General features: G+C 34.2%; 1 protein-coding gene across 4 annotated transcripts in view; it reads left to right on the plus strand.

Moving 5' to 3' along the window:
• FUT8 (fucosyltransferase 8) overlaps positions 1-24,330 on the plus strand; it is a 442,206-nt gene that overhangs the window by 68,928 nt on the left and 348,948 nt on the right. For all 4 annotated transcript variants that reach the window (XM_074290407.1, XM_074290405.1, XM_074290406.1 and 1 more), the window contains one exon: positions 16,384-16,484. The gene's annotated coding sequence lies outside the window, so the exon portion shown is untranslated. The remainder of the gene's footprint in view (positions 1-16,383; positions 16,485-24,330) is intronic.

A 24,330-nucleotide genomic window follows, 5' to 3' on the forward strand; every position in this document is an offset into this window, starting at 1 on the left:
TATTGTCATCTTTATTATATTCTCTCGGTCTATGCAAGAGCAATTAATGTCTTTCCAATTATTTAAATCTGACTTTATTTTTGTGGCAAGTGTTTTGTAATTTTGCTTCACTTTTCTTTGGTAGATGGATTCCCAAATATCTTACACTCTCGACAGTTGTTTTGAATGGAATTTCTCTTTGTATCTCTTGCTGTTGCATTTTGTTGGTGATGTATAAAAATGCTGAGGATTTATGTGGATTTATTTTGTATCCAGCAACTTTGCTAAAGTTGTGAATTATTTCTAATAACTTTTTATTAGAATCTCTGGTAGTCATCCATTTCACCTAAGTTATCAAATATATTGGCATAAAGTTGGGCAAAGTAACTCCTTATTATTTCTCTAATTTCCTCTTCATTGGTGGCTCTTATATTTTTTAATACTATTTTATTTTTCCGAATATATGTAAAGATAGTTTTCAGCAGTCATCTTTGCAAAACCTTATGTTCTGAATTCCCTCCTCCTACCCCAGACAGCGAGCAATCTGATATAGGTTAAATATGTGTAATTTTTCTAAACATTTCCATATTCATCATGCTATGCAAGAAAAATTAGATCAAAATGGGGGAAAAAAAGAAAAAAAAAGCAAACAAACAAAAAAAAAGTGAAAATGCTATGCTTTTATCCACATTCAGTCGTGAATGACACTTTTCATCCCAAGTCTATTGGAATTGCTCAAGTATCATCTCTTAGATGTGGGCTTTCCTGATCCCCCCCAGCTACCACTGCAGGCCCTCTTTATTGTATTCTCTGGATACCTTCTATTCTCTGGATACTCGGTATCCACAGGTACTACTAGTATAGTAGAATTCAGGTATATCCAACTCTGAAAAAGATTTATGCTCAAAAGCATGGGAGAAAGCACATAGCCTTGTTTCACTTCATTGGTGACTAGTAAAGTATTGTCCATTGTCCATAAGAAGGAAATAATAGATTATGGAACTATAAAGGTTGTGGAATCATAGAGGCATGTAAGGGATCTGGGAGAGATCATCTGAAGAGAATAGCCTTTCTTGGGTCATAGATCCCCTTTGGCATTCTGTTAAAGCCTATGGATCCTTTCTCAGAATAATGCTTTTAAATGCATAAATAAAATATAGGATCTTGAAAGAAATTACTTAAATTGAAAGTTGTTAAAATACTAAAAAGAAAAAAGAAAATTCATAGATCCCAGGTTAAGAACCCCTGATGTAATCAATTCTTCTCAGAATATAAAGGAAGAAAGTTAGGCCCAGAGGTTTTCAGTCTGATGGCCAAATATTGAATGTAGTGAGATACTGGAGAGCTAGAATTAAGAGGTAGGATTTGAACCCAGGAGCTCTGACTATAGAAATCACACTTTCTTTTCACTAAACCTTGGATTGTGTGAGTTTTTAAAAATCCTCTGTAGCTGTAAATGAAAATTGGCTCTAGCCAGCATCATTTCATTTACAGGATTATCATTTTAAAGATAGTTTGACAATTTGTAAAATAGAAAAAAAACATGCAAAATTAAAGATCTTGAGCAATTTTTTCCCAATTTTATGAGAAGGCATTTGCAAAGCTGAGTTAGCAAAAATATTTTGGGATTAAGTCGTCTATATAACGCTAATGCAAATGCCTTCCATTAAATTTGCAAAACTTTTATGTGTAATTTTTTTTCTTTTTTTTAGGTATAATTTTGCTAGAAGCTTACTCATTGAGGTGATAGTTTCCTGTTAATTTAAAGTTTGTTTAGTTTTGGGAATAGTTATCAGTTTACTTCCTCTCTTGACCCATAGCTTGATTAGAGAAAGGGGATAAGTGGGGGAGGGGGAAGAGATTTAAGCAAAGAGGTGCCAATCTCTTTTATTGCTAGAGGAGTGCATTTTTTTTTTTTTTCTTTGTTTGCAATCTTCCAGACATCCTGGGCTTTTTATTCTCTCTGAGTCCATATATCTAATCAATTGTCATGTATTGTGGATTCTACTCTCACAGTCTCTCTAAGTATTTCTCCACTCTTGGCTATCATCATATTTCAGGCCCTTTCATCTGGGCTGTTGTAAATAACCTAACTGCTCTCCTTGTTTCAGATATTTGCTTTCTCCATTTTATTCTTCACACATCTGCTGAAGTGTTGTTCCTAAAAGGCAAGAATGACAAATATAATTTTCTTTGGCATTTAAAGCCCTTTATAATCTGGCTCCAGCTTACTTTTCCTTACATATGCCACACCTTGCCTTCTTTCCATATTTCATCTCTATTACTTTTTACAGATTGTTGCCCTATGCTTGGAATGCATGCCCTCCTTACTTCCACCTCTTAGAATTCCTAGGAAGCTCAAAAGCCACTAGACGTGAGGTTTTTCTTGATATGCTCAAAATTAGTTTGCACTTAAAAATACATACACATATGCGTGTGTGTATGCATTTTTGCATTGTAAGTATACAATTGTTTCTGCTTTGTTCTCCAAGAGGACCAATGACATCATAAGATGATTTACTTGACTTGGAAATAAATTGGATTTAAATGAAGCAGAGTTACTCAAAGTTGTCATCCTCCCTCTGTCTTCCAGAATCATTGAAAACCAGTGATGGCCCAGAATTCAGTGGATGATTTTAAGTGTCTTTGATTTCTGACCAAGCTCTAAACACTCCACAGCACATGCTTTAGCCACTTTTATGGCCTTTGAAACAAATTGTTCTCATTTGCCCATTCCATTCTAGGGAAATCTTCCCTTATGTGGGCTAAATAACCCCCTAATTCACTGAAGACTTTGAGGCCTGTCAGTTATTCTCAACCTTGTATAGTCTATCTAGTCTGAGATGGCTTTACCCCCTCCAGAGTGTAGCCTCTATATAGACTTTGATTTCTTGGATTCACAGGTGAGAACTGAGTATTAACTGGAAGATGAGCAGCCCAAAAGGGCTTGGCAAATTTTTCGAACTAGATTCGCTAGTCCTCCTTGAACACCCTATACATATTTAATAATTGCTTGTTGACTGAAGCAACTTTTACTCAGTCATACAGACTTCAGATAGCAGAGCAGGAATTCAAACTTTTATCTTCTGACTTTGAATCCAAAGTACCCTTCTGAGACCTCAAGTGAAAGTGGGGGTTGCTTCTAACTTTATCCTCTCAGATTGTTGGATGCTGGGAGAGGAGAACAAATAGTGGCTAAATTGAATTTCTGCTATACCTATTAAGTAAATACATAAATTTATGTCACTGAAAACAGAAATTCTTAAGAGGATTTAAATATTTTCCCCTCAAGTTAAATATATAATTTGGTGGAGTCCCAAAGAAGAGATGAAAAAAAGTTTGTTTTTTGGTTGATAATGTTGGTTGATTTTGATGATTTTTTTTCCCTCTTTTTAATTTTTTGTTATGAGAGATGGCTTTTTGGGTTGAGGTGAAGAGGTATATATTTGTAAATAAGAGTCGTATAAAAGCAAACTATCAATAAATTTTTTGTTTTAGTTAAAAAATTGATGGAGGTAGGGCTTGAACTTGACGGTCTGACTCCTAGACTGATGCTTTTTTTCTAACTGTAAAATGCTGCATCTGCTTAAGAATAAGTGACCCAGATCTTAATGAATTCATAACTCTTTGTGGGATGATTCAATTTAATAAAAGCAAAATGATAACTTACTATCAAAAAGGAATATTGACTCTTTAGAAGACTTAGGTTCTAATTTTTCCTCTGAAGTTCACTTCTGGGTAATTCACTTAATTTCTCTAGGTGCACATTTGAAAAATGAGGAGTTTGACTTTGAGGTTTCTTTCAGCTATAATATTGTGCTTAAAATGAATCAGCTTAAAAAAGTTTTTTCAAAGGATGCTAAACAAATAATACTTGAAAAGAATGTTTGATTTGTTAAACTAACACCCTTATTTAAAAGCTCTGACTTGAGAGGAATCAATATTTTATTAACAACTTTTGGTCTAAGTTTTAAAAAGGAATAATCTGCATATCTCATATCATAATTAGAAAGAAAGCATAACATGGCCTTTGTAGTAATAGGTCACATTTGTATAACCATTTGTAGATTACAAAGTCACAGCAACTCTGAAAGGTAGTTTTATTATTCCCATTAAAATTTTTAAAAATTGTTAAATTATATTTCCATATTATGTCATAAACTCTCTCCCCCATAAAAAACAAACAAATAAAACTTTTGTTTACAAGTATGCATTTTCAGGTGATACAATTCCTACATGGACCATCATCCATATATTGTTCTGCATCTTGAGTATCATCTCAGGAGGTGGACAGCATGTACCATTATTGAGTCTCTGGAATAATGGTTAGGCATTGTATTGATCAAAGTTCTTAAGTCTTTCATTTTTGTTTGTCTTTGTAAAGTTATTATATAAATTGTTCTCCTGGAAGATTTCAGAAAGGCCTGGAGAGACTTACATGAACTGATGCTGAGTGAAATGAGCAGGATCAGAATGAAGTATATAATGAAGTTATATACTTCAACAACAATACTATATGATGATCAATTCTGATGGACATGGCTCTCTTCAACAATGAAATGAACCAAATCAGTTCCATTTGTACAATAATGAATAGAACCAGCTAAACCCAGCGAAAGAATTCAGTGAAATGAGTGTGAATCACTACATAGCATTTCCAATCCTTCTGTTTTTGTCCGTTTGCAGTTTTGATTTCCTTCTCAGGTTAATTATACACTATTTCAAAGTCTGATTCTTCTTGTGCAGCAAAATAACTGTATGGGAATATATACATATATTGTCTTTAACCTGTATTAGTCTACCTGCCATGTAGGGGAGGGAAGTAGGGGGAAGGAGGGGAAAAGTTGCAACAGAAAGTTTTGCAAGGGTCAATGCTAAAAAATTACCCATGCATATATTTTTTAATAAAAAACTAATAAAAAAAATTGTTCTCCTGGTCTTGCTCACTTCTTTCAGTATCATACATTCATCATATAGTCTTCTCAGGTTTCTTTGAAACTGTCTTTTTTCATTTCTTTCATCACAGTACTCTAGTATTCCATTACATTCATATGTTGTAATTTTTTAGTCATTCTCCATCTGAGAATGACACTCCCTTGATTTCTTATTCTTTACACTACAAAAAGAGGCTCTCTAAATATTTTCATAAAGGGTGTGTCCTTTTCTTCTTTCACTGGTTTCAGGGAACTGGTTTTTTTTGGAGGTATTGCTAGGCCAAAATATTAGCCCTGATATGCATGAAAAGAAACTAAAGTTCATAGAACTCTAAGGGACTTTTTAGGGGATTGTTTTAGGATTTGTTGTCAGGATTTGAAACCAGGTCTTCTGTTCTCTCGTTCCCTTCAGGATTACCCTTCACTAACTATATATACTTACTCCTGTGATTTGTATTTCCAGGTATAAGTCCAGAAATGAGAATATATATATTGCTCAATCACATCTTTGTGTAATATTTATAATAAATTCAAATTTCTTCAATGTAGGCATATTTTACTAAAGGGATCTGTTTAGTCATACCTATATCATTTTATTTTTTAGACATATAACTATAGGTTTATATTTAGTCAGCTAGTTGGTATAATAGATAAAGCATTCATATGGAGTCAAGAAGACCCAAGTTCAAATCCAGCCTTAGACCTCTATTAACTATGTGACCCTGGGGAAGCCACTTGACTTTTGTTTGCTAAAGTTTCCTCAAATGTAAAATAAAGATAATAATAGCACCTACCTCCAGGGTCATTGTAAAGTTAAAAAGGGAAATTTTTTCAAATCTTAAGGTTGCTATTTAAATACTGCCTTATTCTTTGACGTATGTCAAAATGACCACATTATTACTTTGTCTTATGAAAGTCTGGTAAAATATAAATTACTGATAATGTGAAGAAGCCGTTATAGCTTGAGATAACTAAAGACTTTTTACATAGATTTATTGTCAAGAGAAAATATTTTTTAAAACTTTCTAGGTAGTTTTTATTTTTGAGTCTTGGTTAAAATTAGTGTTTTTATCAGAAAACTATGATTTTCATTTAATTGTGGCTATTTTGTTTAGACATTACTTCCGTTTTATAGTGTGAAATAAATGAAAATATGATTTGATTTGCAGAAATCTACTTTATAGCCATGTTGTGTGATATAGTCTGTTCTGTAAAGTTAAATTTCTCCATCTGTAATTTTCTTAAATGTTAATGAATATAAATTCCCATTTTTTGCATTCGTAATCTGCCAAATCTGAATTAATTATTATTTCTGGTTTGTCTTAGATATCTAAGATTCTTTTGAATAATGCTTGAAGTCTGTTATGTGGAATGCAGTAGGGTAGAAGTGTCATTTGTAAGATATTTTTTTCCTACTAATTTGTAAAATATATTTTCCTACTAATTCCTAACCATATATTCTGTTTTTTTCTGTCCATAGTGGACCTCATTTGCCCTTGATCCTTTAAGTGAATTGTTAAGCTCTATTACCTATAGAAGGAGAAAGAGTGTTAAGAAGAATAAGATTTGCCTATTACTGTCTTAAGTAGGTTCAAAAGAGGAGCTGTTCCAATTCTTTGAGGAGTTGTCCACTTAATATCTGTAGGGGCTGTCAAGCTAATCTGAATATTTGAGGTTTTAAACATCTTGGGTTAATATTAACATTATTTACTTATTACTGATTTAGTGTTAATGGGAGAAATGACCTGGAAAATTTTTCATTGGGGAAGGGAGAGAGGAAGGGGAAAAGACCCATAGTTATGTGTGATCAAACCATTGAAAGACCCATAAAAAAATGACAAAATTTGTAGAAGAAAGTACTAGCTTATAAAATTATCTATTGGCAACCAACGTAATAGTTCCAAGTAAATCCTTTGTTTGCCATTCTCTATTTTGCTGGGACTGGTAGTTTACCTTGGTGGGACTTTTTTAGTCTCATCTTGTCCATTCTATTTCCATGCAACAGAACTTGAGTTTTCTTGATGTGTCTGGAGAAGTCCACCTGCCAATTTACTTGTATAGACATTTTATTATTGTTGCAGTAATGAAGAGATAAATAGGTATCAGGAGTGGTAAATATGAAAGAGATTTGGGAGAACAATAGATATAAAAGAGTATTATATAAAATTACAGTTCAATTGACCTGAAGAAATCAAGTCAGGCATTCATCATAGGGTTCAAAAGTTTGCTAGGGTGTTTTTTTTTTTTTTTTTTTTTGGTGAATAGCATGCAGGTAGCAAGGAAAGTAGTTTTTATCAATTAGCAAAAGGAAACTGAAGTTCTCTAGTGGAATTCACAGTTAACCAGAAGGAAGTTGCTATTAAAGGGAATAAGATACAAGATGGGAGTATGCCATTGACTGGCAGGCTAAATCCATAGAAGAGTTTAGATCACTATCTGCAGAAAGGGATTAACAAGGAAAGGGGGTTACACTATTGACTGGTTTAGCGCCCTAAAAGAATTAGCTCTAACAAGGAAGAAAGGTACCTTGAGGCAATGGGGGTGAAAGGATGAGAAGAAGAAAGACATCATTAGGGAAGATGCCATGGCAGGCTAACAGTAAAAAAGGATTTAGTAAAGATCTACATCACGAGCAGATATTTATAGAAGTCTGGGGTTTGATGTTATAACAGCTTTCTGATTGGATATCAGAAGGTAGGGTTTTTAAAGACCTCCATCTGGGATGGGACTATAATGGAAAGTCCACTAGAACCAAAGACCTAGTTAAGAGTAAAAGGCTCACTTAATCCTATCTGTGCTTCAGGTTTTCTCTGCTAAAGCCTTTCTGACTACCTAGGATCTCATCTGTGGCTCACACTTACATACCAATTAGGATTTACTACAGATAAATGCATATTTGCCTACATTGAGATATATGTTAGATGTTACATTGTCATAAATACACAGGATTCTAGATTAAAGGTAGAATAAAATTTGGAATTTGTGTTGAAGTCACCTTCCTTTGCTTTGCTTTCACTTAGCAGATGGAAAAAATTTTGATTTAATGTTTAGCACAGAATCACACAGTTAATAGAGCTAGGATTTGAATTAGACTCCAAATCCAATGCACTTTCTACAATGTTAGGCTATTAAGAATCTATCTAGATTATTTGGATTATGATATATGTGGATCATTCATTCTATCAATTAATCTCAATATATTGTATAATTTAATTTAATACAGGTAGATTTTATTTCAGGAAATTAAGGTATTCTGAAAAAAAAAGCTGTGCTAATTGAATCATTGTTTCATATGCCTCAGGGGAACTGGTTTTGAAAAGAATGATTTTATAAAGCAAAGATTCCTCTTTTTAAATCTAATAACCATCCTCTAATGTGTCAAATGTCTAATTAGTTTTTTTCTAATAAAAGCAACTGAATAATTTTTGCCCTCTTCAAGCCTTCAGTATTCTTATTTGTCTCAGTAAAATTGTTGTGCAGCAGACTCTATATTCACTGTATACTTCAGTTATTTCCTTTAAGCTGAATCAATCTGTTGACAACTGAAAACAATAAGTTAGTGAAAGGAAAATGGAAAAGAGCAAGCCTAGAAATTTGTCTTCTCTGGAGAAAGGAGAAGATGGCTTTGTGCAGAGTATTACAGGTAAAAAAGGGATACCTGCAAACTCAGTTTGACCATCATAGTGTATGTTAATAATTTTCCCTTTCTTATTATTTTGATTTTTTTCCCTTTAGGTAGGCCCTCTTATTTATCTAACTCATTGTGTTAAGGAATTTAAGGTCCATTTTAGTGTTTACATAGGACTTTCAATGAAGGGTGGAAGGGCTTCATTTTCTAAACAACTTACCTGGCATGGATTCCTTTGGAAAGCAAGGGAGGGGGAAAAAAAGGAGACAGAGACAAACAGAGAGGGAGGGTGCTGAGCACTGGAATGCATAAGGATGTAAAGACAATTCTTGTTTTCAAGGAACTCAAGAACTAGGTCAGATTAGTTAGAGATGCTTTAATTTTGTGCCCATTTTGACAAAAAAGAATCGAAGAAAACAAACAAAAAAAAAGCAAATTCCGTATGCTTTTTGGGTAGTATGGTGTTACCAAGTTTCCTCTATAGACTACTAGAGTTAGCAGTGAAGCAGCATTGGAACAGCAATGGCTGAGGTGCCTGCACAGTGGCCACTCTCTGAGACTCTTGAGAGAGTGTTGAGTCACCTGAGTGTTGGGTGGGTGTGGTCAGGTCCCCAGAAACCCCATTGTTTTGGGATTGAAGTCTTTAGCCCCTATGTTTATAGCTTCTCTGCTGATCTACTGGCTTGCTGCCAGGGCAAAAACTGGGTAAAGTTCTCCTCCCAAATTTTCCACTGGCTATGACTACTCCCCCTCCCCCCTCCAGTCTGCTCAGTGTGAGCTGCCTTCCATACTCTTGCTACCTACCTGCAGTCTGTGCCTGATCTAACCTCTGCCCATGAGCAAAAACAGACCTTTACTGGTGAATTTTGAGGATATTTTCTGTTGGTAATGTATTTGTAGGTTTTTTCAGTCAAGCACTAATTACAAGGCCGTATCATGAAAAAAATTCTTCTGAGGGCAAAAAGGAGCCTACATAGGCTCCTTCTCTGTGTGTCCTCTCTGCCGTCTTGGCTGGAAGTCTTTATTTGAACATATTATTTTGGGAATTATTTGAACAGAGATGATTTAAGTTCACGGGAATTGATGAGATAACTAAGTGATATATAGTTTAGAGTGAAAAGAGATCGAAACCTGGAGGACACCCCAGTTTGATAGGCTGACAAATGTAGAATTAGTAAAGGTCCACTGAGAAGTAATCAGGCAGGAGACTAGCATGTCATGAGAACCTGAAAAAGATAAATTATTTAGGAGGAGATAATATAGCTTTTTATTTTCAAGATATATGCATGGATAATCTTTCAGCATTGACAATTGTAAAACCTTTTGTTCCAACTTTAACCCTCATTCCCCCCACCCCTTCCCCCAGATGACAGGTTGACCAATACATGTTAAATACCTTAAAGTATAAGTTAAATACAATATATGTGTACATGTCCATACAGTTATTTTGCTGCACAAGAAGAATCAGACTTTGAAATAGTGTACAATTAACCTGTGAAGGAAATCAAAAATGCAGGTGGACAAAAACAGAGGGATTAGAAATGCTATGTAGTGGTTCACACTCATATCCCAGAGTTCTTTCGCTGGGTGTAGCTGGTTCATTTCATTACTGGTCAATTGGAACTGATTTGGTTCATCTTATTGTTGAAGAGGGCCACTTCTATCAGAATTAATCATCATACAGTATCATTGTTGAAGTATATAATGATCTCCTGGTCCTGCTTGTTTCACTCAACATCAGTTCATGTAAGTCTCTCCAGACTTTTCTGAAATCATCCTGCTGGTCATTTCTTACAGAGTAGTAATATTCCATAATATTCATATACCACATTTTTTTCAGCCATTCGCCAATTGAGAATCCAGTTTCCAAAGTCTGGCCATTATGAAAAGGACTGCCAAAACATTTTTGCACGTGTGAGTCCCTTTCCCTCCTTTATGATCTCTTTGGGATATAAACCCAGTAGTAATACTGCTGAATCAAAGTGTTTGAACAGTTTGATAATTTTTTGAGCATAGTTGCAAATTGCTTTCCAGAATGGCTGGATATATTCATAATTCCACCAACAATGCATCAGTGTCCCAGTTTTCCCACATCCTCTCCAACATTTGTCATTATTTGTTCCTGTCATCTTAGCCAATCTGACAGGTGTGTAGTGGTATCTCAGAGTTGTCTTAATTTGCATTTCTCTGATTAATAATGACTGGGAGCATCTTTTCATATGGCTAGAAATAGTTTCAATTTCTTCATCTGAGAATTGTCTGTTCATATCCTTGGACCATTTATCAATTAGAGAATGGCTTGATTTCTTATAAATTAGAGTCAATTCTCTATATATTTTGGAAATGAGGCCTTTATCAGAACCTTTGACTGTAAAACTGTTTTCCCCGTTTATTGCTTCCCTTCTAATCTTGTCTGCATTAGTTTTGTTGTACAAAAACTTTTCAATTTGATATAATCAAAATTTTCTGTTTTGTGATCAGTAATGATCTCTAGTTCTTCTTTGGTCATAAATTCCTTCTTCCTCCATAGGTCTGAGAGGTAAGCTATCCTATGTTTCTCTAATTTATTCATAATCTCATTCTTTATGCCTAGGTCATGAACCCATTTTGACCTTATCTTGGTGTATGGTGTTAAGTGTGGGTCAATACCTAGTTTCTGCCATATTAATTTCCAATTTTCCCAATTTTTGTCAAACAGTTATTATCCCCAAAGCTGGGGTCTTTGGGTTTGTCAAAGAGTAGATTATTAAAGTTATTGACTGTTTTGTCCTTTGAACGTTCCACTGATCAACTAGTCTATTTTTTAGCCAATACCAAATTATTTTGGTGACTGCTGCTTTATAATTTAATTTTAGATCTGGTACAGCTAGACCATCTTCATTTGATTTTTTTTTTTTTCTTCTTTTTCTGAGGCTGGGGTTAAGTGACTTGTCCAGGGTCACACAGCTAGGAAGTGTTAAGTGTCTGAGATAAGATTTGAACTCTGGTCCTCCTGAATTCAGGGCTGGTGCTCTATTCACTGGGCCACCTAGCTGCCCCCTGATTTTTTTTTTTTTTTCATTAATTCCCTTGAAATTCTTGACCTTTTGTTTTTCATATGAACTTTGTTGTTATTTTTTCTAGGTCATTAAAATAGTTTTTTGGGAGTCTGATTAGTATAGCGCTAAATAAATAGATTAGTTTAGGTACTATTGTCATCATTATATTCGTTTGGCCTATCCAAGAGCACTTAATATTTTTTACAATTGGTTAGAGCTGACTTTATTTGTGTGGAAAGTGTTTTGTAGTTTTGCTCATATAGTTTCTGATTTTCCCTTGGTTGATAGATTCCTAAATATTTTATACTATCGGTATTTTAAATAGAATTTCTCTTTGTAACTCTGTTGGATTTTGTTAGTGGTATATAAAAATGCTGATGACTTAATGTTTTTTTTTGTATCCTGCAACGTTGCTAGAGTTGTGGATTATTTCTAATAGCTTTTTACTAGAATCTCTAGGGTTCTCTAAGTATGCCATCATATCAGCAAAGAGTGATAATTTTGTTTCCTTATTACCTACTCTAATCCCTTTAATCTCTCTAAATATCTTTTTGTAGACTGGAAAAGTAATCATTGTGAACATTGAATTGCTGAGAATTCATCTGGAAATAGATAGGCATTCTAAAGGCATCTCCATTTTTAAAAGCTAGCAAAGGGGAGGGTATTTAAAGAAGAAAGGTGGGGGGAAATGTAAAAAAATATTGGCTGGAAGCAATTTTTTTTTTATTGAAAAGTTTTAAAAACAGACTTGCTAACTATTACTTATTACTTAAATGTAACTCTCAGATAATTTGTTTAGCATGTTTAGGGAAGGGCAAAATTGAGAGTAAAGGATAAGTTTGGTTATTGAATATTCTTAACCATGACCAGGAATTTCTTAGGAAGAAATGACAAATCAGCTTATGGTAGACTCATAGCATATCAGAGTTGGAAGAAACCTTTAAAGTAATCTAGTTTACTAGTCAGTGCATGAATCCCCTCTGCTATCTCACAGCATTGAATTACTGAAGGTATTATCATTTCCAGACATGTTTCTCTTTCTATCCCAGTTGACTTCTGTATCCTTCCAAATTATGAGAGCGCATGCCTGTAGACATTTTAAAACAGTCATGAGAAACTCTAGTCTTGAGTCCTGTGTTGTCTTGAGTAGTTTAAGGTATGAGCCCAAACTCATCTTGTTTAGTATATCTAACTGGTCTCAGCCATGCCTTTTTTTTTTTTTTTTTTTTTTGCCCCTCTTCTGTTTACCATTTCTCCTGTTTGTATTAATATTCCTTTCCCTGTTTCACCACCCCCCTTGTTTCCCATTTTTCTCTGGGATCATGAATCATAATTAAATTATTACCACCATTTCTGTTGGAAAAGATGTGCAAGTCAACTTCCTTTTCAGTTCAACCTATGTTCCTATGACTTAGCAAAACCCAAAACACTGTTCTCAGACAACTTACATACTATATATGCTTTTACATATGTATATATTTATATATTTATATACTATATGAGATGTCCCAAAAATTTTAGTGTAAGATTCAGTAGCTTAAAACTGAAGACTTTTGAAAGTCAATTTTAGAATTGCCTTTTAGTTACTAAAATTAGCAATGAGTAAAGGCATAAGTGGTGACAGAAAAGTATTGTCCAGTAAGTAATTGATCATAAGACTCTTAGAACTGAAAGAACATCTAAAAATCATTTAGTCCAGGCTTCTTTACAAACAGAAAAATTCAGAGAAATGAAATTCCTTATTTATGTAAAGGCAGTTACCTTGGACTAGTGGCAAACCTCGGACTAGAACCCACTATTCCTAATTCATTTTTTTCCTCTTTGATTTACTGAAAGACAAGTAGACAAAACCATTTATTAATTGTACCTGATAGACATTAAACGGTGTGCTGGAAAGACAAGAATCTTCTGAATAGCATGCTGTAAACCCAAGCTGAACAGTATTCATATCATATACCAATCTAGATTTTGTTACTTAAAATTTGAAGGTGTTTTTTTCCCCTCTCCTTTCTGGATGATGTCTCTAAAAGATGACTTCTCGATGAGTTGCCTGAAACACACAGCCTTTTGTTTCTAAAAGAAAAACTAGAGGTGTGTAGTATAATGAATAGAGTTTTGGTCTTGGAATCAAGAAGACATGAATTTTAATTATGCTTCACTTATGATTTTGGGGGATCCTAAGCAAAACCTCATTTTCTTCATTTGTGAAATGTAATTACATACTTCATAGAGTTGTATGTAGACCTTTAGACTTTTCGTCATTAAACTCCCTACCCCTATGAATCTTCCTGTCTCTTTATGTCCTATTTTGGAGCTGGAGGAATTAACTTTTTTTCTTTAAAAATTGTTCACTTCTTCCCTTAGACTCTTTTCCTGCATTTCTCTTTCAGTTAAACTCCTAGAAAAATATTCTACCTTCCTTGATTCTGCTTCCTTTTCTCTCATTTATATTTCAGCCATTTGTAATCTGGTTTCCAAATTCATCATTCAGCTGAAGCTAAACTCTCTCAAATTACCAGTGATCTCTTTCTTAATTAACATGTCTAAAATCCCCTTTTTTTTTTTTTTGTTTCTCATCCTTTTTTGATCTCTTGGGAACATTTGATCTAATTTATTCATCATCCTCTCCTATTCGAAATACTCTCTGCAAGATTTCATGGTACTTACTCTTCCATCTTGGTTTTTCCCCTACTTATGTGGTATTTCTTTTTGAATTTCCTTAGATGGCCTATAGTCTCCTTTGATTATACTCCAAGATTACATGGGAGGCCTTTTTTTCTCTCTGAATATTTTTATGCTTAGGGAATTCATAAGCTTTCTTTGGTTTAATTCTCATCACTGTACAGAAACCATCCAGATCTTTCCATATGAACCTTTTCACCTTAACTTCAGTCTCACATCACTAATTTCCTATTAGATATTTTGAAAGTTGCTATCTTGTAGGTATTTTAATCTCAAAGATTGTCCAAAGAAGAATCGATTATTCTCATCAAATTCTCTCTTCTTCTAGACTTGCCTATTTCTGTTGGTCATCACTAATTTTCAGTGTTCATGTAATTCCTGATTTCTTCCCCTCCTTCAATCTAAATATCCAGTCCCTTTCCAAATCTTGTCATTTTTTCCTCCATAATATTTTTCACATTTGTCCTCCTCTTTCTAGTTCAGACCCTATCAGGGTCCAGTTGTGCCTTGGCTTTTGTCTTACTACTGGATTTTGATGACTATAGAAGAAAGAGTGAAACTCATGACTTTGTGCAGCTTTGCTTGACTTTGGTTAAGATATTACCCTCCTAATGTCATTTGTTCTCTTAGGGAATGAAAGATGACCTTATTATGGCCTGCCTTATTGCAATAGAATCCCAGTTAGTTTTCCTATTTCAAATCTCTCCCTTCTTCAGTCTCTCTTCTTCCAGGAACCAAAATGCTTTTTGTAGAATAGTACATCTGATCATATAATTTGCTTACTCTAATTCCAATGAGTCTAGAATCAAGTATTATTTCATATTTACCATATCCTTTTAAAATTTGTGCTTATACAATTCCATAATGCACACAGTAATTATTAGAATTGTATCTGGAGAAATTTATTCTATTCTATTATTCTATCAGTTCATGGGCAGGAAAAAGACATTTTTTGCTTTTTGGATTTACAGATCTGTATTTGAGAGGCCATTTGGGTCATATTTATTCATTCATTTATTTATTTATTTACTTATTTGTTTATGCATTTATTTCTGTATTTATTTATTTATTTTTTGAGGCTGGGGTTAAGTGACTTGCCCAGAGTCACACAGCTAGGAAGTGTTAAGTGTCTGAGACTAGATCTGAACTCGGGTCCTCCTGAATTCAAGGCTGGTGCTCTATCCACTGCGCCACCTAGCTGCCCTGAGTCATATTTATTTTAATGAATCATATTTGCTATTAGAAAGAGTTCCTGGGCAGCTAAGTGGTGCAATGGATAGAGCACCAGCCCTGAAGTCAGAAGGACCTGAGTTCAAATTTGATCTCAGACACTTAACACTTCTTAGCTGTGTGACCTTGGGCAAGTCACTTAACCTCAATTGCCTTAACAAAAAAAGAAAGAAAGAGTTCGAGCCTTCTACAATTATGGAGTCACTATCATGAAGTTTTTGCCAAGTCTCTTTCTCTAGTTGGACATTTTCACTGACCTCTTGTTTCTGACTTGAGGAAATTAAAATTATGCTGAAGCTTTTCATAAAACTAATTTTGCCAAATGTCTTTTCAGTAAAACAGTTCATAAGAGTTCATAGAGTAATGTGGTTACTTAGAGGCAATTTATTCAATAAGTAGGTTAAAGGTGCTACAGTGAGTATGCAACAGAGGTCTGCTAAAATATAGCTATATGGTAAGAGTTCATAATGATTGGTTGTTTCTCTGGGTGAAAAGGTAAGATCTCAATTCTAGGCAATTAAGGAAAGCAAATTACAAAGAAAAACAAAGGTAGAAGAAACAAAGGGATTCAGTTGTTTTTTTTTTTTTTTTTTTCATTAAAAGTTTTATAGATTTGTATTTGACCTGTAAAGCACAGTGATACAGAGTGGTGGTCTTTGAAGGTATTTTGATAAATAAAGGTCCTTTCTTTGCTAGAAGATTAAAAAAAAATTCTTGATAGAAAAGCATATCTTTTGTCAGGGTGATAAAGTTGCCCTCATTGTTATGGTAAAATTTTATTGTGTGCTTTAGCAAAAATAATAGGAATTAAGGCTGGGTTTTCATTAAATAGAAACAAAAATTATTTGAAATGTGAAGAGAATACTAAATTTTGGTATTTTTTTTCTTCCAGATCACTGCTTTGGTCAAATCTAAAAAAAGTACATATGATTTTGATTGTTTCTGCTTCTGAGAAAAATAATCAAATTTTCCATCACCACGAAACAAATCCAGGTTAGTATATATTTTGAGCTTTTTTTTCTTTTGAGATTCTATGAAGATGAAAGAGGTCTAATCAATGCATGTGTCAAATAGAATTGAATGATCTGAGTTAAACTGCTTTTTGTTTGTTGTACTGTTGAATTATTTCAAGCATTTACTCATTGTATGCTATAGTTATGTCTCCTTTTCTACATGGATAAAGTTTTCCAACAGAATTAAAGTAATCCCTGAACCAGACCTTTTTTAGATGAATAATACATACTTACTGTACAGTGTATTATACTAGTTTAAATTTAGATGTAGGATTTGCATGAATAGCCAGCATACGTGGGACTTTTGACAGTATCTATTCTACACTTTGTATCAAATATTAGCTTAGTTGATCTTTTAAGACTGACATTTTTAACAGTTGACTTTTGTTTTTAAATTTTAAGTATCATGCTTGGAATTTGTTATTCTTTCTTTTCTACTATTAAAACAGGAATTTTGTGTTCTCAAATTAAAAGGCTTGTTTTTACTCAAGATCTGCTTGTTTTTTTCTGATTTAGATCTTTTATTTTAAAAACTCATTTTAAAACAATACAGCATTCAGAGTTCTAGAGTGTGGAAAAAGAACAGAATTATTAGACAATTAAGATACTAAGAGATTAGGTGAAATATATATACAGAAGTAAATAATGGTTTAAGTACCTTTTCTTGAAATTTTGTGCTGGTATTAAAATTTTTTACCACATGAGTTCAAAAGAGAAACCTAAAATATAGAGAAAAATTTACATTTTACATTTGTTGTTTCCAATATTCAGTGCTTTATAAAACCTTGCAAATGGTGAGAATCCTGTTACCTTTACATAGGATAGGTTTTGTGGAGAAAAATAGATTGTTTTTAGAATTAACTACTTGGATTGAAAACTACAGAATGTCCCTCTTTTTTGGAGGAAATTGTGGTCCAAAGAGGAAGCTCTGAGAAACCATTTGGGTGTTTTATTTAACCAGATTAAATATTTTTAAGATGTTATATTTTTAAAAAAGTCTTTTGCTTTGATATCAAAGTAAAAAAAAAAACCTCAATATATAAAACTTTAACTTTGTCTTGCCCAATTTTTCTAAGTGTTTTTATTTCTACTATACTCTTCTCAAATATTTCTTTAGATAAGTAGGATAGATTCATTTAAGCTTAAAGAGTAGGTACTGAAATAAAGCATTTGCAGGAGAATAAAGAAATTCGAAAAATGTTCTTGAGGGAGACATGACCATTTTTCATGGACAGATGCCCAGACACTGATGTGTTGAATATTAATAATTCATCATAGTTTAAGCTTTTAAGGCTGTATAAGCTTAGTTTGCCTATATTTTCTAAAAGTCACATTATTTTTCTAACTTTTTAACATATCATAAAAGACATAGCCAGAAGCAAATTCCTAGGGAAAACTTAACAATATGGAAAAATAGATTCTGCTTACAGAAGAAAATTACCTAGGCATGTTATGGAAACAGATGAACTTGCTAAGGTTCTATAATAATTTTCATGCATGTGATTCCTTAAACAGCTTTATGATAAGCATCATAGTTTGGTTTTCTTCAAAGAACCTAATAAAGTGTTATTTCCTAAGTATATATTTAGCAAATGTCTCATGAATGAATGAATTCTATTACTTGGACCACGTTGGAAACTAGGAAAAGCAACATAAAACCTGATTGTCCCAACAGTTACCAAAATTAATAATTAAGCTTTGAATTTTCAGAAAACTTCTGAATGGTATCAAGTGAAATTCAACAAAACTATATAGATTGGTATTGTTATCATATAATTTTAAATTGGGGAATTAGAAATTGTTGAGGTTGATTTTTCCATGTTATAATTACATAAATTGAAGCCCTACTATGGCCAAGCTGATGTTAAAATCCAGGAATCTTAACTCTCAAACCAGTAAGGACTGTTTTCCACTTAACTATTCTCTCTTCATTGTGTGTCTATTGCTTTTTTCTTTGATGTAGAGACAGAGTTAAATTGCTCATCTTACAAATAAGTTCTCTCAGTGATATTTAAATTTATTAAATATATCAAAATAGATACAATATATTTATTATTCTTAAAAAGACAATGTCCTGAATTTGAGTGGCTAACATGAATTGTTTTTCTTGAATTTGTTAATTCTCCCCCCCCCCCCCCCCCCCCCCCCCCCCGCTGGGGTTAAGTGACTTGCCCAGGGTCACACAGCTATTGGATTTGTTAATTTTTAAGACTATTTGCAGTATAATTTTTTGGTAGTCTAATCTTTTAAAGTAAATTGTAGCATTTTAGTAAGAACTTTTACTATACATAGTTTTGACAAAGTATATGGTTCATCCTTGAGGAAAGAGGGAATATGTCTTGGATGCTGGTGGGAGAGGACTGTGAGAAGATCTAAACTAGATGAATAATGTTAGTCACAAAAGGATCATTTGGGAATATAACCAGAAGATCTCTGTACACTTCAATGTTGTATGAAGATGTATTCTGATGGAAGTGGATATCTTCAACATAAAGAAGATCCAACTCACTTCCAGTTGATCAATGATGGACAGAAATAACTACACCCAGAGAAGGAACACTGGGAAGTGAATGTAAATTATTAGCACTATTGTCTTATCTACCCAGGTTACTTATACCTTCGGAATCTAATACTTAATGTGCAACAAGAAAATGGTATTTACACACATATATTGTATCTGGATTATATTGTAACATATGTAAAATGTATGGGATTGCCTGTCATCGGGGGGAGGGTGTGGAGGGAGGAGAGGGATAATTTGGAAAAATGAATACAAGGGATATTATTATTTTTAAAAAATTGCTCATGCATATATACTGTGGAAAAAAAATTCTAAATTAAAAAAAAAAAAAAGGATCATTTGGGAGAGAGAAATCATCTCACCTTTGGCCATTATATGCAGATCATCCAAGCTTGATTGAACAGAATTCACTGTAAAGATTAAAATAAGGTTGTAAGGTTGAGTGGGGTCAGATAGAAGAGGTTAGCTCAGAGATTGAGATTTTGAAATTGAGGTTGGAGTAAAGGGAACATTCTGAATTTCTCTCACACTTCTTCCTGGCTTTGTCTCTACCATACCATTGCCATTCTTTATTATGTTATTAGGTTTATTTAATAAGTTACCATTTTATATTTATTTGTAGCTCAGAATCAGTGGCCAGTTTCTCTTTTTTTATTTTGAGCTAAATTGAGTCTACTATATTGACAATAAATACCAAATTTATTAAGTTGTTCCTATTTAAAGAGTATTGTAGAAGATGTTGGGGAAAAGTAAAGAAAATAAAACCCCAAAATATAATCCATGCCTTTGATGCAGGTGGTAGCCCTTTTTAAGATTCCTTTCTGATCTCCAACCCCCCCCCCCCCCTTTGGGACTGACCTTTGATTTACAAGATCTGGTCAAAACCACCCTTAATGTATTCCAAGGGGAGAGATCCGTATTTGAGCTAAGTTGGCTGCTCAGGTTTTCCCACCCCCCCATCTGGTGGGTTCTAGCCCTGGAGGAATCAAGCTGGGACTACACCAATAGGCCCCTTCAAGCAAATAAAAGAGCCAAGCTGGAATCATCTCTTTGTAGAGGGTCGAAACATGCAAGTACCATGCTTTATACATCACAGACTCTCTGTCCGCCACTTATGGTGTATTCTTTCTCTATCTAACTCCTTTTACTAACCAGACTTTAACCTTACTTCCAAACCCTACAATAAACCTTCTTTTATCAATCTGGGTTTTCGGGCCTGTAAATTCCTTTACAGGGGACTCTTGTGCTGCCACTGACCTCATTTAACTTTGTATCCTTGCGCCGAATCCAAAGGGGTTGCAGGGGAGCTCCATTTGACTCCCTGTACCCCAAACCTGCCATTAGACCTCAATTAATCCTAATTTTATTTAGATATACTTTATCTAGACCTCACCATTTGGTTAGACCTCATCACCTTCAAGTGGCTTATAGTGTAATAGAGAAAAAAGTCAGCAACAAAAATACCTATAATAAACAGTATTACAAAATAAGTACACTTAAGAGCAAAACAAAATCTTTTTTGAGATCTGAAGGGGAACAATCACATTTTGGGGGTCATACAATTAGAAAATAGTCCGGAAACTTCAGAGTTATATTTGAAGCTTTTTTCTAGCAGGGCTGCAGAAATTATGAAGAATAGAGTAGGTTGCAGGAGAGGGATGGAAAGTAGGAAGGAGGCTCTCTGGCTGAGGTCCAAGAATCTCCAAATGGGGCTCTCTTGCTTTTAGATATTAGATGTGTAGGTATTTTGAAAGACTGTGTGACTCAATTGAAACCATTTCAAATTATGCAGTTTATTTGAGCCCGCTCTGATCCATTTTTGTCACCATGTAACAGCTTTCACTGATTGCAACACACAAACTTTCTCTAATGCTCTTAGAAATATATATTCTACCTTAAAAAAGAAGATATTTTTAGAACTATATAGAGTAAGAGGGTGAAAAAAAGCTACCTTAATGGAATGTATAGTGTCACTCCCTTTCAAGAGCATTTCCTTTTCTGGTGGTATGTAAATCACTGGAAATAAGCAGTCAGAAGGGGAAGTAATAGGGCAAGTTTGATGAGCAAGAGGTAGCAAAGAAGAGTCCCATTTTAGGTTGGTGTTTACCAAGAGGACCTTTTCAAGTTTTGCTCTTAGTAGTATTTGGAACCATCCTCTAATTAGAGGTTAAATTGGAGGGACTCTTCAGTCAGTTAATGAAGTGAGGATGTTATGCCACAGTTCTCAGTTTCCATAATTATCCTAACCCAGTCCTTGCTCAATCCTGCAAAACTTCCCCTCCCTCTTTATCAGAATAAGATAAGAATCTGATTAGGATAAAAGATCTTATGTTTTAGAATATCAGAATGTTTCTCCCCATCCCAAGCTACTGGAATGTCAGGTACCATCTTAGAAAGATGCCTCTCCCCATCTCTGGGGTTCCTCCCTCCATGCCCTGTCAGAACCGGATTTTCAGAGTTCTGTTCCCTCTCTCAGCACCCTGACTCTGCCCCCGCCTACCTGAGTTTGAGCCATATGTATGTATGTCATTGAGAACTCTCATTGTTTGCTGTATTCTTGGAGACGATAGTCTCATTCAGCCCTTGGACCAAACCATGGATCCATTTAGTCCCAGTATATCTCTCCCATTTAATAAATTGTTAAATACTCTCTAATCTCTATCTTGCATAGTTTCCCTGGCATTACAAGGAGAATTGAGTTTTAATCATTCTTGTCTGTGCCAAAACCCTTTTTTGGGAATTAAAATTCTGCTGACTAGCTTAAAAAAAACTAAAACCTCTGAATCTTAGTTTATGGATTTGTAAAATGATGGGACAGACAGTGATCTTCAAAATTCTTTATAGTTTTATGATTATGTAAATATTTATCAAGTACCTAATGTGTGGTTAGATTATGAGAATTAGAAAGGGGTTTAGTTTCCATATAGTTACAGTTTTTGAAACTTAATGAAACAAAATTAGAAAAATAAATTGATACTTAAATGGAGGCTAGTGATGCTAGGACATGGAACAGGGAAATAAAAAATAATAAAAGGGGAATGTAATGGGGAGGGAGATTCTGACTTGAAAAAGAAAGTAAAATGAAATGGTAGAGAAACACTTGAGGGGTAGTGGTGGTGCAGATGTAATTAGATAAGAGGAGATCAGAGGAGGAGACTTAGACTCCTGGCAAATTAGACTCTTCAGATAGGGTAGTAGTCAGTCAATAAGAGAATCAAGGAAAGAACTGAACTATGACCAGTTAACACCGTCACCAAAGGAAGAGTAATGATGTAATGAGATTCACACTCACATGGGGAGGATTACACACTCCTGATAGGTTGTGACCTCTGGTATTCAGCTATTGGGGACTTGGATTTCAAGGGAAGGACTTGCCTTTCAGATATAAAAAAGGATAAATATTCATTCCAAGAGTTCCTATTCAATAGTATAACTTACCTCTGCAGTTGTGTAATTTAAAGGCATTTAACTTTACCACTCCCAAATCCAGTGGAATTATTTCTCACAATATCATTCTAATTCTTGTAGAATATATAAAAGAAATTTTATGATCTAATGGAAGAGACAAAACTAAAGATATGTGAAACAATTCAAAGATTGATTATAATTACATCAGGAGTTCAAAAAAGAGAGATGTTTTGAGCTGTAGTAGCCCAAGAATCTTCATGGAACAAGTGGAACACAAATATGGCTTAGAATTTGTATAGGTTAATAGAGGAGAGAGTATTTCAAAGGAAGGAAGCACCATTAGCATAGTTTGGTTAATGGAAGAAGGGAAGTTGATACTGAAGACATAGGTATAGATGAAATGAGATCAAATGTTAGGGGAGTAATGAGAAGTAAATTTGACTTTATAGGTTGGAACTAGTGATCATGAATCATGGAGGGCCTTGCAAACTATTTCATATGGCAGGAAACAAGACACTGCAGATTTTTGGAGTGATGTTATCAATGCTTTGCTTTTGGAATTTTTACATCATTAAAAGGGAGTCTGGGTAGAGACAAGGAATTGAATATTTTGAGGCCAAGCTTAAGAAAAGGCTGGACTAGGGTTATGTGACAATGAGAATAAAGAAGAGTCAGCAATTCCAAGAAGTTTTTAAAGGAATAAACCGATCTTGGCTGACACATTCATATTGCTAGTTGTATACAACACAGTGGCTTTCCTTGCCCTCTTTTCTCCCACCCCCACCCCCCTTTTAAAATCATCGACTTCCTCCCTTCATGGCAAGATTAGAAAGTATCATATGAAATTTACAGATGTCATGAAAGTGATAGTATAGTTATTATGGTGGATGACAATTTGGAATCTAACAATATTTTGGCAGTTTGGGATGCTATGATGGTATAAATGGAGAAATACTACACAGAGGTTCAGAGAGTCATGGATATAATGGGGAAAGCATGTCCAGATAACAATTTGTGACAGGAACTTGTTTTAGTGGATTGCAAGCTTACATAAAGCTTATCATTATAACTGTGATATGGCAGACTGAATAGGCTGTATGATTTTAGGCTGCTTTTATAGAAACATTTAACCTTAGAAAAGATGTTCTAGCTCACTTTTGTTCTGTTTTTGAGACTGGATCCTAGAGTACTGGGTTCACAAGTCAGATTATACCACCACATTTTGTGAAGAGAGCTTACCAAGTGAATATGTGTAGTGAAGGTTGAATATGATTGAAGGGACAAGAAACCATGACTTCTAAGGTTTGGTTGAAAAAAACTGATTACATTTAAGATGAAGGTGGAGACTTGGGAGCAAGAGTGAAAGGAAGGAAGGAAGGAATTGAGTTCAAATATTTATCATGTGAAAGAGATGTTATATATTGTTTTTCTTGGTTTTATAAGACAACACTAGGGACAATGGGTTGGAAATTGAAGAAAGGCAGATAGATCTTGGCTTGATATAAAGAAAAAACTCTAACTATTAGGGCAGTCCAAAAGTAGAATGTGTTACCTAGGAGTTTGAATTTCCTTTCTTTGGAGGTCAGGTGGAAGCTATGTAACCTACTTGCAGAGGTGTAATAAAGCCAGTTTTGATTGGCTTGCCTTTTGTTAAATTTTCATGTGAGCATTTATGACTTAGAAATCAAGACTTGATTTTTTTCCTTTATAATATTTATACACTTCCAATTTAGTAGCAGCATTTATCTCTCTTCATCAACTCATTAGTTAAGTAATTATGTATTAGTTTTGATCCTTGTATTTGATTTGCTATATACAATTTTTTGGTTTTGATTAGATTATTTGTAAGAATAACATTCTTCAGGCCAATTAATTTAAAGTTAGCAAAATGTGCAAT

This window comes from Sminthopsis crassicaudata, chromosome 2 (assembly GCF_048593235.1).
Source record: "Sminthopsis crassicaudata isolate SCR6 chromosome 2, ASM4859323v1, whole genome shotgun sequence".
NCBI classification, from domain to species: Eukaryota; Metazoa; Chordata; class Mammalia; order Dasyuromorphia; family Dasyuridae; genus Sminthopsis; species Sminthopsis crassicaudata.